General features: G+C 36.1%; 1 protein-coding gene and 1 non-coding gene across 5 annotated transcripts in view; both read left to right on the top strand.

Moving 5' to 3' along the window:
- Positions 1–15,924, top strand: part of CDH12 (cadherin 12) — a 1,156,262-nt gene that overhangs the window by 613,033 nt on the left and 527,305 nt on the right. The gene's annotated exons all lie outside the window — the stretch shown is intronic.
- On the top strand, positions 6,436–6,627 carry LOC132538772 (U2 spliceosomal RNA). The gene has a single exon (XR_009550105.1). It is a non-coding gene; the product is annotated as a U2 spliceosomal RNA (small nuclear RNA).

Below are 15,924 nucleotides of genomic sequence, written 5' to 3'. Positions count from 1 at the left end.
CTTAAATCAATGTGAATCCTGAAAAAAGTATGTAACAAATGCAAACTATGCAGATTTGTGTTACAATGAAATCATGTTGTCTAGAAAACATTGTATTTTATGGACGGAGATTGATCCAAGGATGGGGTTATAAACAATGAGGTCAATGAGGTCAATGAAGGGACTCCAGAAATTCCTTAGCATTTCTATTTGTTTGTTTATTTATTGATTTAATCTATGCCAGAGAGTTAGAGAGCAAGAGAAAGAAAGCAATGCATAGAAGTAAATAATCTCTTCTTTTTATTATTTTTCCCTTTTATTTATTTATGTATTTATCTATTTATTCATTCATTTATGTATTGCTTCTAGGGTTATAGCTGGGCTGATGCCTGCACTACGAGTCCACTGCTCCTGCAACCTTTTTTTTAATTTTGGGGGGGGACAGGACAGAAAGAAATTGAGAGGGATGGAGAGGAAGGGAAAGATAGAGAGGGAATGAGACAGATAGATACCTTCAGATCTGCTTTACTGCTTGTGAAATGATACCTACCCCACCCTGCAGGTTGAGAACCAGGGGCTCAAACTGGTATCTTTGTGCATGGCCTTGTGCTTTGTACTATGTTCACTTAACCTGGTATGCCATTGCACACCTGTCTTTTAATGGACACAGATGTGTCTCAGGAGTATTTTGTCATCCTCCTAAGGAAACTCAACATTTTTACTGATTTCTGTAATTAGGGTGCATTTTTCATAGGACGAGTTTAATTAGCACAAAATCACCCTATCTATGGCTAAAAATTCATGTATGTCATTTCACTTTTCACTGAATAAAATTTGTGCAAATAGAGTTCAAGTGGGGAAAAAGTGTTTTATTTTTCCCCCAACATCTGGTCTTAGCTGTAACTATTTTGAGAGAAAAAAACATTTTCAAGATATTCTCTAATGTCTAAACATTTTGACATGATTTGATACCTAAGGCTACTCTGCATTTGGTTTTTGTTCAATAGACATCCTGTTTCAAAACAGGCAAGATGGTCATAAATGTGTAATTAAATGAAACTATGTGTAGCAAGACTCTTACTATACTATAGTGTTCTATAATTTAGAATTTCCTGCAAAATATGTACATCCCCCCTGTCATTATTGAGCCTGTGATAGCCTAACTGACTTCCAAATTTATCAAAAAGGTGTTTTTTTAACACCTACTGAATTAATAAACAAACAACAACAACAACAAAAAAACAGTAGCACTGACGAAGAAATATCTTCCCAAGTCTTTTCATTCCCCACATTCTAGTCTTCTTAAACTTTTCATTTTAAAGTCTTCTGCAATTTCACCTGCTTTAAATTATGTTTTTCTGTAGATTCTTGACATAACATATAAGAAATACAAAGATTGTTACTTATTTATTTTTATGTTAATAATTATCAAGCTCAAGATGAGATGCTTCATTGAGTTTCCAGACAAGAAGCCCAATGTATTATTCAGGCAACACAATGAAAAGCCATACAGGTGACAAATGACAGCGCTTGCCAACTGTTAAGACACAAGTACACTTTTCAACAAGTTCTCAGTTGCAGCAGATGTGTCATTGTGTTGGGCTGCTGAGAAAAAAAAAATCTATTTTAAACCTTGCTTGGAGAGGTTGGTCTGCTCTTGAAGCTCCTTCAGGATTTGGCATACAGAGCAGGGTCAGTCCGAAAAGACGCTGGCTTCCTGCCGGAAGCTTCTGCTATGTTTCCTTCAATTAGATTCAGATATACAAAACATGTCAGTGAGAAGAGAAGGTCAATCATTTGGAAATTATATTATCCAAATTGTGGGGGTAATTTTGCTGTATCTACTCTCTCTACACTACAAATATGATAATAAAAGTATGCAATAAAATAAACTGTTTACCCCCATAAGGGAAATATGCTAGAAATGCAGTAAGAATAACATGTAAATAAAAAGTATTATGTTAGAAATCATATACATATGCACAGTATATTACCTTTATTACCTTTTATTCACTTTAGAGTGAACTATTTGCAAAACCATATGTGGAAATGGGGCTGGCAAATGGCTCAGCTGGTGGAATGCTTACTTGACCAGGAGGGTTTACTAGACCATGCACATGGATCCGAGTTCAAACCCTGGCATACCACATGGGAATACCTGAAGAGGGGAGTTTCATGAGTGGTAGAGCAGTGCTGTGGGATCTCTCTAGGTATCTATCCTCTCTCTTGCTCGCTTACTTGCTCTCTGTCTCTCACTCACTCTTTCTCTCTCCTGACTAGAGGAAAGAAAAATAAAAACGGCTGCTAGGAGGTATCCAAATGATAACACACATATAAAGCAAGCAAGTAATATCGTGTTTTGCAAGTTGTTCGGGCTTAAATTTTCATAGGACAAAAATAGAAAACATTTGAGGCAGGTACTTACTTGAAATATATATTTTTAATATTTTATGTATTTATCGAGAAAGATAAGAGAAAAGAGAGAGAAAGAACCAATCATCACTCTGGTACATGTGTTGCTGGGGAGAACTGGGGAACTCACGTTTGACAGCCTGATGCTTTTATCTACTGCACCGCCTCCTAGACTGCGGTGCTTGAAATACTGATTCATCAAGTGGAGGGTAGATCTTATAATGGTTATACAAACAGACTCTCATGCCTGAGGCTTCAAAGTCCCAGGTTCAATCCTCCATACCACCATAAGCCAGAGCTGAACAGTACTCTAGTAAAAAAAAAAAAAAAAGAAAAAAGAAATGATTCATCAACTTTAATTTATTCCTTCAACATGTAATTTTAAAAAAATTCTACCATTATTTTATGTAATCCCCAATTAAAATGTTATTGTTGCCCTTTTTTTATTGTTGTTGTAGCTATTGTTGTTGATGTCATCATTGCTTTGCTAGATAGGACAGAGAGAAATGGAGAGAAGAGGGGAAGACAGAGAAGAGGAGAGAAAGATAGACACAACATCTGCAGATCTGCTTCACAGCCTGTAAAGCAAACCCTCTGCAAGTGGGGAGCCGGGACTCGAACCAGGATCCTTACACTGGTCCTTGCGTTTTGCTCCACATGCACTTAACCCTCAATTCAAAATGTATATATCATTAATTCTAATATAGAATTAGAAAATTAGAAAAATTCCCAAACTGTTACTAGAAGAGTTGATTTGAAAAATATAAAATTATTTGCTTTTAACTGAAGATACTATTCTGATTCTACTTACCATATATATTCTGTGATATGCCATGCAATATTGATGGATTTTTGACTTAGTATGTAGACATATATATTATGTTTTCCCACTTCGTGTGTTTTTAAGTCTTAGTAGGCAGAGTAAAGTAAATAATTTAACATATATGTGAAGTAGTGATTTGTACAAGTAACATTTCTGGAGCGTTGTCAAATATCTTATGCTGACTTGATATTTTAATATTGGTACTAGTCCAAGTTCTTTATCAGATTTTCATTTGTGTTATGGGATTTTACTAATCTGTATAAATATAAGACAGAGAGAAAATGAGAGAGAAGGGAGGGGGACAGCACTTGCATTATAGTGTGTAAGGATCTAGGTTCAAGCCCCTGGTCCCCACCTGCAGGGAGAAAGCTTCATGAGTGGTGAAACAGGACTGCAGTTGTCTCTCTGTCTCTCTCCCTCTCTATTTCCTCCTCCCCTCTCAATTTCTCTCTGTCTCTATCCAATAATAAAGGGAGACACCTGCATCACTTCTATAGTATTAATGACACTTTCTTGCTGTAGGTGGGGACCAGAGACTTGAACCCAGGTCCTTTGCACTTGATAGTATGGGCACTTAAACAGCTGCATCACTGCCTGGTTCCTGCATAAATATTTACATAGAAAAATTAATTTTTGTCTTCTGAATTAAATGAAATATTTTGTTTTAATTTATAATTTATTTTTATGTTCATATATCTATGTACTTCATGCTATTTGAGTCATTTGTCTTTTGAAAGATAATGTAAAAATACACTCATATATGTACAAGTATAGATCTAAGATAGTATAGACAGTTAGGCTCTGAAATTTTATATGTTACGTTATTGATGTTTTAATTATATATTTACTCCAAAGTAAGCCTTACTTATTTAGAAAAAATATTTATTTATTATTTGTCACTAAGGTTATCACTAAGGGCTTGATGCCTGACGTCCAAGATTCCATCTAGCCATTTTTAAGAGACAGAGAGAAACAGAGAGGAAGAAAAGCGAAGGAGAAAGAGAGACACTGAAGCACTGTCACACCACTGGTGAACTTTCCTCCCCTTAATGGGTGACTGAGGCTTGAACCCAGGTCCTCTCACATGGTACCAAGTATATTCTACCAGGTATTGAATCATGGTGAACCACAGCCCACCCCAGAATAATGAAATATTCTAACCTGATACGTACACATTTTTATAAATGGGCCAGTAAGATAACTCACTTGAACAGAGTTCTTGGCTTTGTCATGGACATGATATAGGTTCAAGCCCAACCTACCATACTGAAGGAAGTTGTGGTTTTGTGGTATCTTTCTTTCTGTCTATCTCTTTGTATCATAAAGAAGGTGGCCTAGATTGGTAAAGTCCCAGTGATTATCAAAAACAAAAAGTAGGAAAAGTTTAAAATTAGTTGGAAGCTTACACATATATTGTTAATTAAAGTAGTAAGTGCCATACTTATTTTGCTTATATCAGCTTTTAAGTATCCTTTGTAGACTTTCTTTCATAGAGACTCCTGCAAATAAATCATAAAAGCTTCATAATAAATTGCACTTTTGGGAACAAGAGAGCAGTGATGCTTTAATTGATGGGATTTTATCAATTGGGTTACTTGCATTGACGAGATGTTTTTTCTGACTTTAAGATAGAAGAGTGCCAACCAATTTAGCAACCACTAAACTTCTGTAAAATATGAATCACATTTTTGTGTGTTGTCTTGAAATTTATAGGCCTTATCTAGTTTCTCTTGTCCTAGTTTATATCATTTCCTATCAAATATATCGCTGTGACACTGATAAAATGTGGCTGTTCATGTTGTTCAAAAATACTGTACCTTAGGAGAGTCTCTCCATAAAACACCATTCTGACTCTGAAGAAATGGCATTTGGTGTTTGATCACTCACATTAATATTGTTTTATTTTTATATCAAACAGTAAAACGGTTGACTTACTGATGACATTTTTATTAGCCAACTCTGAACTTCAGATGAGGCTTTGAGTTGACTGGACATAGTAGTAAGCTTACAAGTTAGAGTTTGAAACACTCAGTGGCTTATACATGAGCAAATATTCTCTTTTCATCACACATGTGAAGTCCCTAAATATCAGCTGTAATAGTCACACAAAATTAACTCAATACTATAGTTGATCCTGAATAATCTTATATTCAAGGGGGCTGGGCAGTGGTGAATCTGGTTGAGGGCACAAGTTACCATATGGAAAGATCTGAATTTATGTGCCCAGCCCCATCTGCAAAGTGTAAGCTTCGCTAAATGGTGAAACAGCACTGTCTCTTTTTCTCCCTCTATATCTCCCTCTCTATGTACCCTCTCCATCTTGATTTTTCTCTGACTCTATCCAATAAATAAAGTAAATTATAGTTAGGAAGATTTAAGGAAATTGAATGGCAGAGAGAGAGAGAGATGGAGAGAAGAATGAGGGAGCAGACTATCTAACTTTACAACTATATATATATACATATATATATTCTTTTTTATAAATTTTATTTTTCATAACATTACAATTTTCAAAGGGCTAACTAAGGGTATAGTTCAGACAGTTAAGAGTGCCAGCTTGCATGTCTGAGTCCTAGAGGACTATTGTTCAACCTCTGACACTGCCATATGCTAGAGCTGAGCAGTACTATACTTTTTTCTTCTTTCATGATAGATTTTTTTTTTACAAGTGTTATTACTGGGATCAGTTGGCCACACAATGACTTCACTGCCCTGACGGTTTTTATTATTAATTTTTTGAGACAGAGATAAATAAAAAGGAAGAGAGAAAGAGTAGGGGAGAGGGGCCAGGCAGTAGCACAATTGGTTAAAGACACACACTATAGTGCTTAAGGACCAGGTTCAAACCCCTGGTCCCCACCTGCAGGGGAGAAGCTTCACAAGTGTTGAAGTAGGGCTACAGGTGTCTCTCTGTCTCGCTCCTTCTCTATCTCTCCTCTCCCCTCTCAACTTCTCTGTGCCTCTATCCAATAATAAATAAATAAAATTAAAAGAGGAAGAGGAGAGAGCTGCAGCCCTACTTTACTGCTTGTGAACCCTCCCCCTCCACCCTTGCACGTGGGAGCCAGGGGCTTGAACCCAGGTCCTTGTGCATGATATTGTATGCATTCTACTGGGTGGGCTGTCACCAGGCCCAGATAAAGCTTTAACAATTACAATTCCCAGCACAAAGTTCCAACACAAAAATTAATTTCATTGGATATTTAGAACACCTATCTATTATCGCTTCTCAGCCTTTTGGCTAAGATCAAGTGTAGTACATGTTTTTATCAGTAGAGTACCTAAGGATTAAAGGTTTGTGTTCTTCTAAATAACCATTATTATTATGTGATTGCTTTATTCCCAAAGGTCACTATTAAATGCAATGGATCTGTGCTCATCTGATCATTACTGATAAAAAAAAAAGCATTTGTATTTGACATACCAAATACTTTTAATTATTTAGAGTTTTCATTTTGACACAGTTATGTAGGATCTATCTGTATTCTATGATTCCTTTAGTGAAAATCACTTCAGGGTGATATACAAAAGATTTCAAATAGCTTTAAAAATATCATGGTTAAATAAAGCTCTCAGAAAAATGATTAAAATTCTCAAATGATGCTATCCATTGCTTTGGAATTAGGCCAAGTCTTGACATATGCTTATTAAGACCAAATATCATTTGGAGAGATAAACATAATAATGATTTTAGATAAAATAATTTTATATATAAAATGTAATCAAATATAGTTTTCTATAGCTTTAGAGTACAGATGACTAAGATACATATATTGCCTCTGGGGTATTGACAAAACAAGTCTTTATCAAGCCTTTAAAGAATCTCTAAAGTATCTTCTGGACTAGTTGTAATTTCATGCTCTTTTTAAAAATATTTATTTATTTATTCCCTTTTGTTGCCCTGGCTGTTTTTTTCATTGTTATAGTTATTGATGTCGTCATTGTTGGACAGAGAGAAATGGAGAGAGGAGGGGAAGACAGAGAGGGGGAGAGAAAGGCACCTGCAGACCTGCTTCACCGCTTGTGAAGCGACACCCCTGCAGGTGGGAGCCGGGGACTCAAACCGGTATCCTTATGCAGGTCCTTGGGCTTTGTGCCATGTGCAGTTAACCTGCTGCAGTACCACCCAGCTCCTGATTTCATGCTCTTAACTGGAAAAAAAAAAACATGGTCTTGCATAATTTAAACTTTCACCTTCCTTTTTTTCTTTCAATTTATCATATACTTTACATCTTGTATATGTGAGTCCATACTGGTTTTACCATTGTGATTCCAATAGGTCAAGCCAAAGTGGCTTTTTTTATCATAAAACTTTACAGTGTCTAGAAAGTTTCTATTTTGTTTATTTAGACACTGTTTTTAACACCCTATAACAAGGATAATTTATGACTAAAAATCAACATGTCTTATGTTTATGCATCTTCAGGGAAAAAGGGATAAATATACCTCATAGTGTAATAGTTTTCAATAGCAGGGTTATTTTGTGAAATATGGCATTCATATGTATCTCTTGGTACCTACTAAACAAAGACTTATTTTAGCACTGGCATTTTTCTCACATGCTAGTTTAATGGCACTCTCTATCTCTTTCATTTAATTTAATTAGTAGTATTAAAAATAAAATTCCCTAATGAACAGTTTGTTGAATACCCATTAAATTAAAAATGAAAAAAATAATCATTGAAATAATTAAAAGAATCATAGTTATTCTTCATTAAATTCTCTATAATCTGTGTTTAAAGATAACATGAACAAATTGAGCCAATAGGTTTTTTTTCTGTTCAATATTCTTAGTCTAATTTATAAGCTACATTCTCTATTTTGAAGTGCAATCCCCCTTGTTTCCCTCTCATTTTCAGATAATTCTGCTACCTCCTAGGGACATAATGTAAATTAATATATAAATGGGGAGTAAAGAGTGTCAAGAGGTTAAAATGTTGTGATCATTATGAAATGATTTAATTTTCTACATAATTCCTCAGTCTCACTAAGGTCACTGTGTGCTGGTGTACAAAGCATTGTGGGTAGACTGAATGGACAAAAGTACAGCCAGTCGGAAGTCCAGCTCTTTGGCTGCTGCTTCTTCTCCTGGTCAAAAGCATCTCGACAGAGATGCTCCAGGTATCCACCATGGCTACTTGTCCTGGGAAATGAACACATGGGACTCTTGTAACCAGTAAACTTCTAAGAGATCCCTCTACAGCCATGAGCAACCTCTACCTCATCTGATAATTGTTTATCTTATGGGACAGAATTTTGTATAACTATACTCAGACTTTACGGACTTAGTGTACTCTTAACCTCTAATAATAATCCCTTAATTTGCCTTTTACCCTTTTCACTCTAATAAAACCTTCTATTATTTAAACTCTGCTCCCCGCTGTGAATCCTTTTACTTGCCTCAGCTCCTTGAATCCTTTTTAAGTTAAAATTACAATATCACTGTATTGAGGAATATTATCATATTTAACCCTATTTTCAGAACATTGCAATTCAAGGCAAGAAAAAAATATAGTAGTACTATATAAAAATATATAAAAAGGATCCAGATCTTAACATTTTGATATGATTTTTCTATTATTATTATTATATTTTATTTATTCATAAATTTAACAAAGATATAAGTTAATGTTTTATATATTCTTGCAAAAGGTTAAAAAATAGTAAAAGGGGGTGGTGGGTGGTAGTGCAGCAGGGGTCCCAGTTCAACCTGGGGTCCCAGTTTGAGCCCCTGATCCCTATCTGCAGGGGGGTCGCTTCACAGGCAGTGAAGCAGGTCTGCAGGTGTCTTTCTCTCCCTCTCTGTCTTCCCCTCCTTTCTCCATTTCTCTCTGTCCTATCCAAAAACAATGACATCAGTAATAACTACAATGATAAAACAGAGTGCCAAAAGGGAATAAATAAATAAATAATAACAATATTATCTTATTGTGATTTGTGTGGTAACTAAATGTAGCCCAAATAATAAATTTCTTTTCCTTGCAGCTTAGCAATTTACCTTTTTTCCTTGAGAAGTACAGAATCTAAGGAATATTAATTCATTGGCTGTTTTTTATATTTGTTTGTTTACATGTTCATATTAAGATATGTCCTAGGGAATTGGGATGTATGTGCAGCAGGTTAAGCTCACATGGCACAAAGCGCAAGGACCGGCATTAGAATCCCAGTTCAAGCCCCTGGCTCTCCGCCTGCAGGAGAGTCACTTCACAGGCAGTGAAGCAGGTCTGCAGGTGTCTGTCTTTTTCTCCTTTCTCTGTCTTCCCCTCCTCTCTCGATTTCTCTCTGTTCTATCCAACAATGCCGGCATCAACAATGATAACAACAACATCAAAAGCAAAACAACAAGGACAACAAAAGGGAATAAATAAATATTGTAAAAAATAAGGTATGGATGTCCCTCTTCAAAACAGTCATTCACTTTTGACCCAAGTATTTTGTGACCGTGAATATCCAGATTATTGTTGAATAGGCATGAAACAATAATTTTCTAAATTAGAATGTGCCAAGTCCTTTATCCAAATATGTACTTTTTGCATTCACTTTTCCTTAATCTGTAAGGTGTCTGTTGGGATTATGAATAATCAGAAAAACAGGTATGTGATGGGGATATGTGCACTTAGCCAGGTGCACCACCACCCAGCTCTAGGTTTGTTATCTAAAATATAATGTGGAGATAAAATCATGGGTAAAATAGGTGCCTGCACTACGAATCCACTGCTCCTGGAGGCCATTTTCCCCATTTTGTTAACCTTGTTGTTACCCTTATTGTTGTTGTTATTATTATTGTTGTCATTGCATAAGACAGAGAAATCAAGAGGGGGGGAGACAAAGAGGAGAGAAAGAAAGATACCTGCAGACCTGCTTCACCACTTGTGAAGAGACCCCCCTGCAGATGGGGAGCCTGAGGCTTGAACCAGGATCCTAATGCTGTTCCTTGCACTTTGTGCCATGTGCGCTTCACCCGTTACGCTACCACCTGACTCCCTCAATTTGACTTTTTTGACTTCACACAGAAAGGAGTAGTTGCCACATAGAATAAGCTGGAAATAAAGGGGAAAATACAACAGAAGTACACATTTTAGACATAGGCTGGAAAAGTAGCTCACTGAATAGATTGCTTTGCATGTGGCCCATGTATTCATATATAATTTTTATTTATAAAATGGAAACACTGGCAAGACCGTAGGATAAGAGAGGTACATTTCCACACAATTCCCACCATCAGAACTCCATATCCCACCCCCTCCCTTGAAAGCTTTCCTATTGTTTATCTCTCTGAGAGTATGGACCCAGGGTCCTAATGGGGTGCAGAAGATGGAGGATCTGGCTTTTGTAATTGCTTCCCCGCTGAACATAGACCTTGACGGGTCGATCCATACTCCCAGCCTATCTCTCTCCTTCCCTAGTGGGGCAGGGATCTGGGGTGGTGTGGTTCCAAGACACTTGGTGGGGTTGTCTGCCCAGGGAGGTCAGGTTGGCATCATGGTATCATCTGGAACCTGGTGGCTGAAAAAGAGTTAAGATAGAAAGCAGAACAAATTGTTGACTCATCATGAACCTAAAGGCTGGAATATTGCTGATGAAGATTTGGGGTCTCTGTTTTGGAAAAAGTTAGTAGGTCTATTTTAGGTATATTCCAAGGGTTAGGATTAAGGTTAAGCTTTATCTGCAGTATCACATGGGTGGTGCTATAGCAAAGGGAAGGGGTCTGAGTGCTAAGTTGTCTGGTATCTCCCTGTCTCTCTTTATGCATGAAAGAGTGGTCCAGAGTGGTGAAAGTTCCCTTGTGTGTAGTCTTAGTTCTACCAAAATAAAATAAAATGAAAATAAAAAATAAAAGGAGAAAGGAAAAGGTACAGGTCAATGAAATAATATAAGACTTTCTAATAGATAAAATAATAATGATGAATAACATTGGGGGAAATACCTGAACATTTACAAATCGAAGGATTGCGTTACTGGGATCGTAAACACTGTTAGGCCTAGTATTTCAGCAGATAACTGATTAATTGGAATGCTCTCAGAGGCACTCAGAATAGGATTTTCATAATTTGAATTCGTGTGCCTTTTCAACTTTATACAAACAAAAACAAAATCTTACTTCTGACTATGCCTACTAATGTTTGGTGTAAAATAAGAGAAAATAAAATCATCTGTCCATTTGATCCAGGAAGTAACTAGATGATTGCATAGAAGTGTGTGTATACTTATCCAGTTCACTCCAATAAAATGAGATGAATTGTAGTTAGTATGATTCTAAGAGCAGTAAAAAAAAAAAAAAAAAGTCCCTCACAATAACAGTTAAATGCACTGAAAAAAAAGGATTTTAAAATTTCTTTGGTAGGAATAATATTTGCTATCCATTTGATTGTGTAAAGTTCTTCAAAATACAAGTGATCTTGGATAGACATTTACTTAGCTGAATAATTATATAGCCCTTATAGTTATGAATGTCAACTTTAAATTCCTTTCAAATAACAGCATAGGAAATGTTATCTATGTAAGCATTTTACAAAGTTGTATATAAAGAAACCAAAGGTTTTTTCTGTAATTAATTAGTTTTATCCTCAGCTATTTAGTGCTTATTATAGAAAATATAGTCTCCATTAGAAGAATAAAAGATATTTTAAGGACATGATAAATCAGACATGTAGAGTTGGTGACAAGCCCTCATCTCATGTATCAGATTAAGGGACTTGAGATTTCCCAGGGCACTTTCAGGTTAATTAAAATCATGCTTATGTTTTCATTAATAGGAGAACAGTCCTACTTTAATCTTACAAAAAATGTGCACTATATGATATCAAGCAAAGATCCTTTACTAGTTATCCTAGACCAAGACAAAAGTGTCTCGATCTTCCTTTATAAAAAAGGAAAACCATGTTTATATTATTGCCAAAATAGACAAGCAAAAGTGTTTCTACACATAGAGAGCATCTTAATTTCTCTTTAGAATCAGGTGTTAGTTGTTCATATGCTTCAAGCCTGGTTTTTATTTACTCATTTAATGCCAATACCTATGCTATAGTATGTTCTAAAATTTGAATGTATCATATGCTATTGAAGAGTGACATATGATTGATTTCATTTTCAGATTCATTATTTTAAATATATATCTGTATTTAATAAAAGAGAGAAAGGGGATGAAGAGAGAGACCACCAGGTTATCTTTCTGGTACATGTGATATTGGAGATCGAATCTGATACCTTATATTAATACTTGAGAGTCAAACACCTTATTCACTCACTGTGTCACCTCCTGGACTAAATCAGACTATTTATATTTGCATCAATTTTATTAAAATATTGTAACTTATTAAATTATGTATTGTGAGTAGAAATAGCAGGTAACAGCTGCCACTTATGAATTATGACTGACTTTCCTGAATGCTTGAGTGAGAATAAATCATTATGCTTTTAAAGATCCTATGTGTAAATATTGTCATGATCCTCATTTCATAAATAAAAGACCTTGCATCTGTATATCTTAATTGTTGTCACAGCTATGCAAAGCTGAGACTTGCACAAATTCTGTTACTATTCAAATCTCTACCTACTAAAGACTTGTGATAGGAATTCCACCTTAATATAAAAAAGCCCAGACCTGTTCATGTTCTTATGGGAAAAAAATAAAATAAATGACCAAGGCTGGAATGTCACTGCAAAGGAATTGCTACAGAGGGGCCAGGCAGTGGTGCACATGGCTAGGTGTTACAATGCCCAAGGACCCAGGTTTGAGCCCCCAGTCCCTACCTGCAGGGGGAAAGCTTCAAGTGGTGAAGTGGGGCTGCTGGTGTTTCTCTGTTTCTCTTCCTATCTCCCTCTTCCCTCTAGGTTTCTGACTATCCCAATACAGTAAATAAATAGAGATTTTATATATATATATATATATATATATATATATATGTATGTATATATGGAATTGCTAAATTGGCACAGACTTCTCATTGTGTATGTAGCCTAATGGAAGTTATCCTGGTCACCTAAATGTTAAAGTTGCAAACTATATGCAGGCAGATTAGGGAAGCAGAATCTTCCCACAGTTTTTGTTCCGCTACTTTTGAAGCTTCTCGGCATTTTAAACAAATATATATATATATATATATACATACATATATATATATATATGTATGTATATATATATTTGTTGATGATGCTAGAAATAATTGGATGCAACTGTCTGTGGAATTGAGACATCCCGTATTTTCTCAAACTAAGCAATGTTTTTTCAAAAAGCCCAATTATATTATAGCTGTGATGTCAAGAATACCTGCTCTTCTGTTATCAGTATGACTAATTTGTTAATTAAAAAACCTCAAGAAATCATAGAGGAAGTTCCCTGAATTAGGTGAAATTATTTTTAAGTGTTCAAAATCAAATATAAATCGATAGATCTATTATCTGTTGGATCTATGAGCCAGGTTACAAGCTTCTTCAGGTTGTTGGCTGAATCAAGTTATATGTTTGTAAGAACGAGATTTTCATTGTCTAGATGACTGTCAGCTGGGAGAGCCTTTATTCTGTCCGATGCTTCCCACAGGGGTTTCTCTGGCTTTCAGCCAGCAACAGCTGCCTCTGTTTCACATCTTTGGCTCCTCTTGTGTCCCCTGCTGGAGAAAAATGCTCTGTTTTTTAAATAGTTTATTTAATTAGATTGGGCTCCTCAGGATAATCATATTTACTATCAATTGCAGCCTTAATTACATCTGCAGAAATCACTTTTTTTGCAGTTAGACAAGAATGAGAGTCTTAGAGATTAGCTAGAAATGCTACCTGCCAGACAGCACAATGAAGAATAAAGAGCTCAGCGTTGTGGCATTGTCTTTTCACTTAGATCTGGTGCCAAACTATTGCACAGTGCCAGTGTTTGCATATAAAAAGAAATGTTCAGAGCCTGAAGATACTTTGATGATAGCACACAGGCCTATGCTTCATACTACCAATAAATAGAACAGTGTGTTTTGCATCCTTTTCTTTGGGGAGTGGTGTTTCATAAGCCTGTTGAGTCAGAGGTAAATCTTCACATGTCCCCAAAATAAGAATCAGTGCACATTTCTCAAGGTAAAATGCAATGGGCTCCCTTTCCCCATATAGCCTTCTTTCTCCTTCTCCGCTAACAGCCTTAGGTCTGCAGACATGAGTGAAGAGTTTATCTTGGTTTCACCCTTTCTGTTTTCCTGTTTTGGTTCTTATATCTCCCGCACGAATGAAATTGTCTGGTGTTTATATTTGCACTGATTTATTCGACTTAGGAAGATCTCCTACAGTTCCATCTATGTTGTAGAAAAAGGCACACTTTAATCTTTTTTTATGCCTGAGTAGTAGTCCTTAGTGTATATACACCATGATTTCTTTAGTCATCTTCCCTTGGTTTGTTTTAAATGCATGAATATTGTAAATAGTGCTACAGTGAACATAGGTGTATTTTCTCAGATTAATATTTTTCTTAAATAATAGATCTAATTTTATTTATTTATTTATTTATTTATTTATTTATTTATTTATTATTGAGAAATCTTCAGAGGCCAGGCAGTGTCACACCTGGTTAAGCACTCACATTAACAGCGCACAAGGACCCAAGTACACGTAGGGATGCATGTATCTATCTTTTTTCCCTCCTTCTCACCCCCCCATCATTTTTGTCTCTGTTTCTACTCAATAATAAATACAGTAATAAATACAAATGTTTTTTTTTTTAAAGAAACCACAGTGTTTTCTATGGAGGCTGAAATATTTAATCAAAGGAGTGCTTACGTGTGTCATTCGGGTTTACACTAGTACAAAAGAACCAGTAGATGTCATGAATTGGCTTATGAAAATGCAGGTATTGGAAACCAAGTTCAGCATTAATAAAGGAAGTCATCTGGGTATCAGTCTGAAATCTGGAGAACAAGCTGAAAACTGCTATCCACAGACTGAGTTTCTTTTACTTTTTCTTCTTGGAAGCTTTAGCTATGTTCCTGAACATTTGTAAGTGATTGAATCAAGCCTTTCTAAATTATCTAGGACACTCTCCTTTACTTTAAAGTCAACTAATTATAGACTTAACTAAGTCTACACCCTAACACCTACATTAACATTAGGCTCCACAGTTAGGGACTATAAATGAATCAGGTTGACCTCTATTGCCTACTTGCGGCCTTGTTTATAAATAAAGGAAAAACATCACCTTTTCTTCTCCTTCTTCCTGCTCTCCCTCTACCTCCCCTTAGCCCTCCCCCTTCTCCTTTTCTTCTTCCTCCTCTTTTACCAGAGCACTGCTCAACTCTGGCTTATGGTGGTACCTGGGACTTCAGAGCCTCAAGCATGAGAGTCTCTTTTGCAGAACTATTATGGTATCTACCCCTACCCCACTTTTTTTTCTTCTTATGTGACATCACGTTACACTATATTGAACCAGTTTTTCTACTTAACAGTGATTTCCACAAATTCCATTTAAAATGTCTAATGCAGGAGTTGGGTGGTAGTGCAGTGAGTTAAGTGCATGTGGCATAAAGTTCAAGGACTAGCGTAAGGATCCGGGTTCGAGCCCCCGGCTCCCCAACTTTAGGGGAGTCGCTTCACGGGCTGTGAAGCAGGTCTGCAGGTGTCTATCTTTTTCTCGCCCTCTCTGTCTTCCCCTCCTCTCTCCATTTCTCTCTGTCCTATCTAAGAACAACAATATTAATAACAACAACAAGAATAACTACAATAACAATTTAAAACAACAA

This window comes from Erinaceus europaeus, chromosome 5, assembly GCF_950295315.1.
Source record: "Erinaceus europaeus chromosome 5, mEriEur2.1, whole genome shotgun sequence".
NCBI classification, from domain to species: Eukaryota; Metazoa; Chordata; class Mammalia; order Eulipotyphla; family Erinaceidae; genus Erinaceus; species Erinaceus europaeus.
Note: the sequence above shows the minus strand (reverse complement) of the source record. Positions and strands in the feature narration are given on the sequence as shown.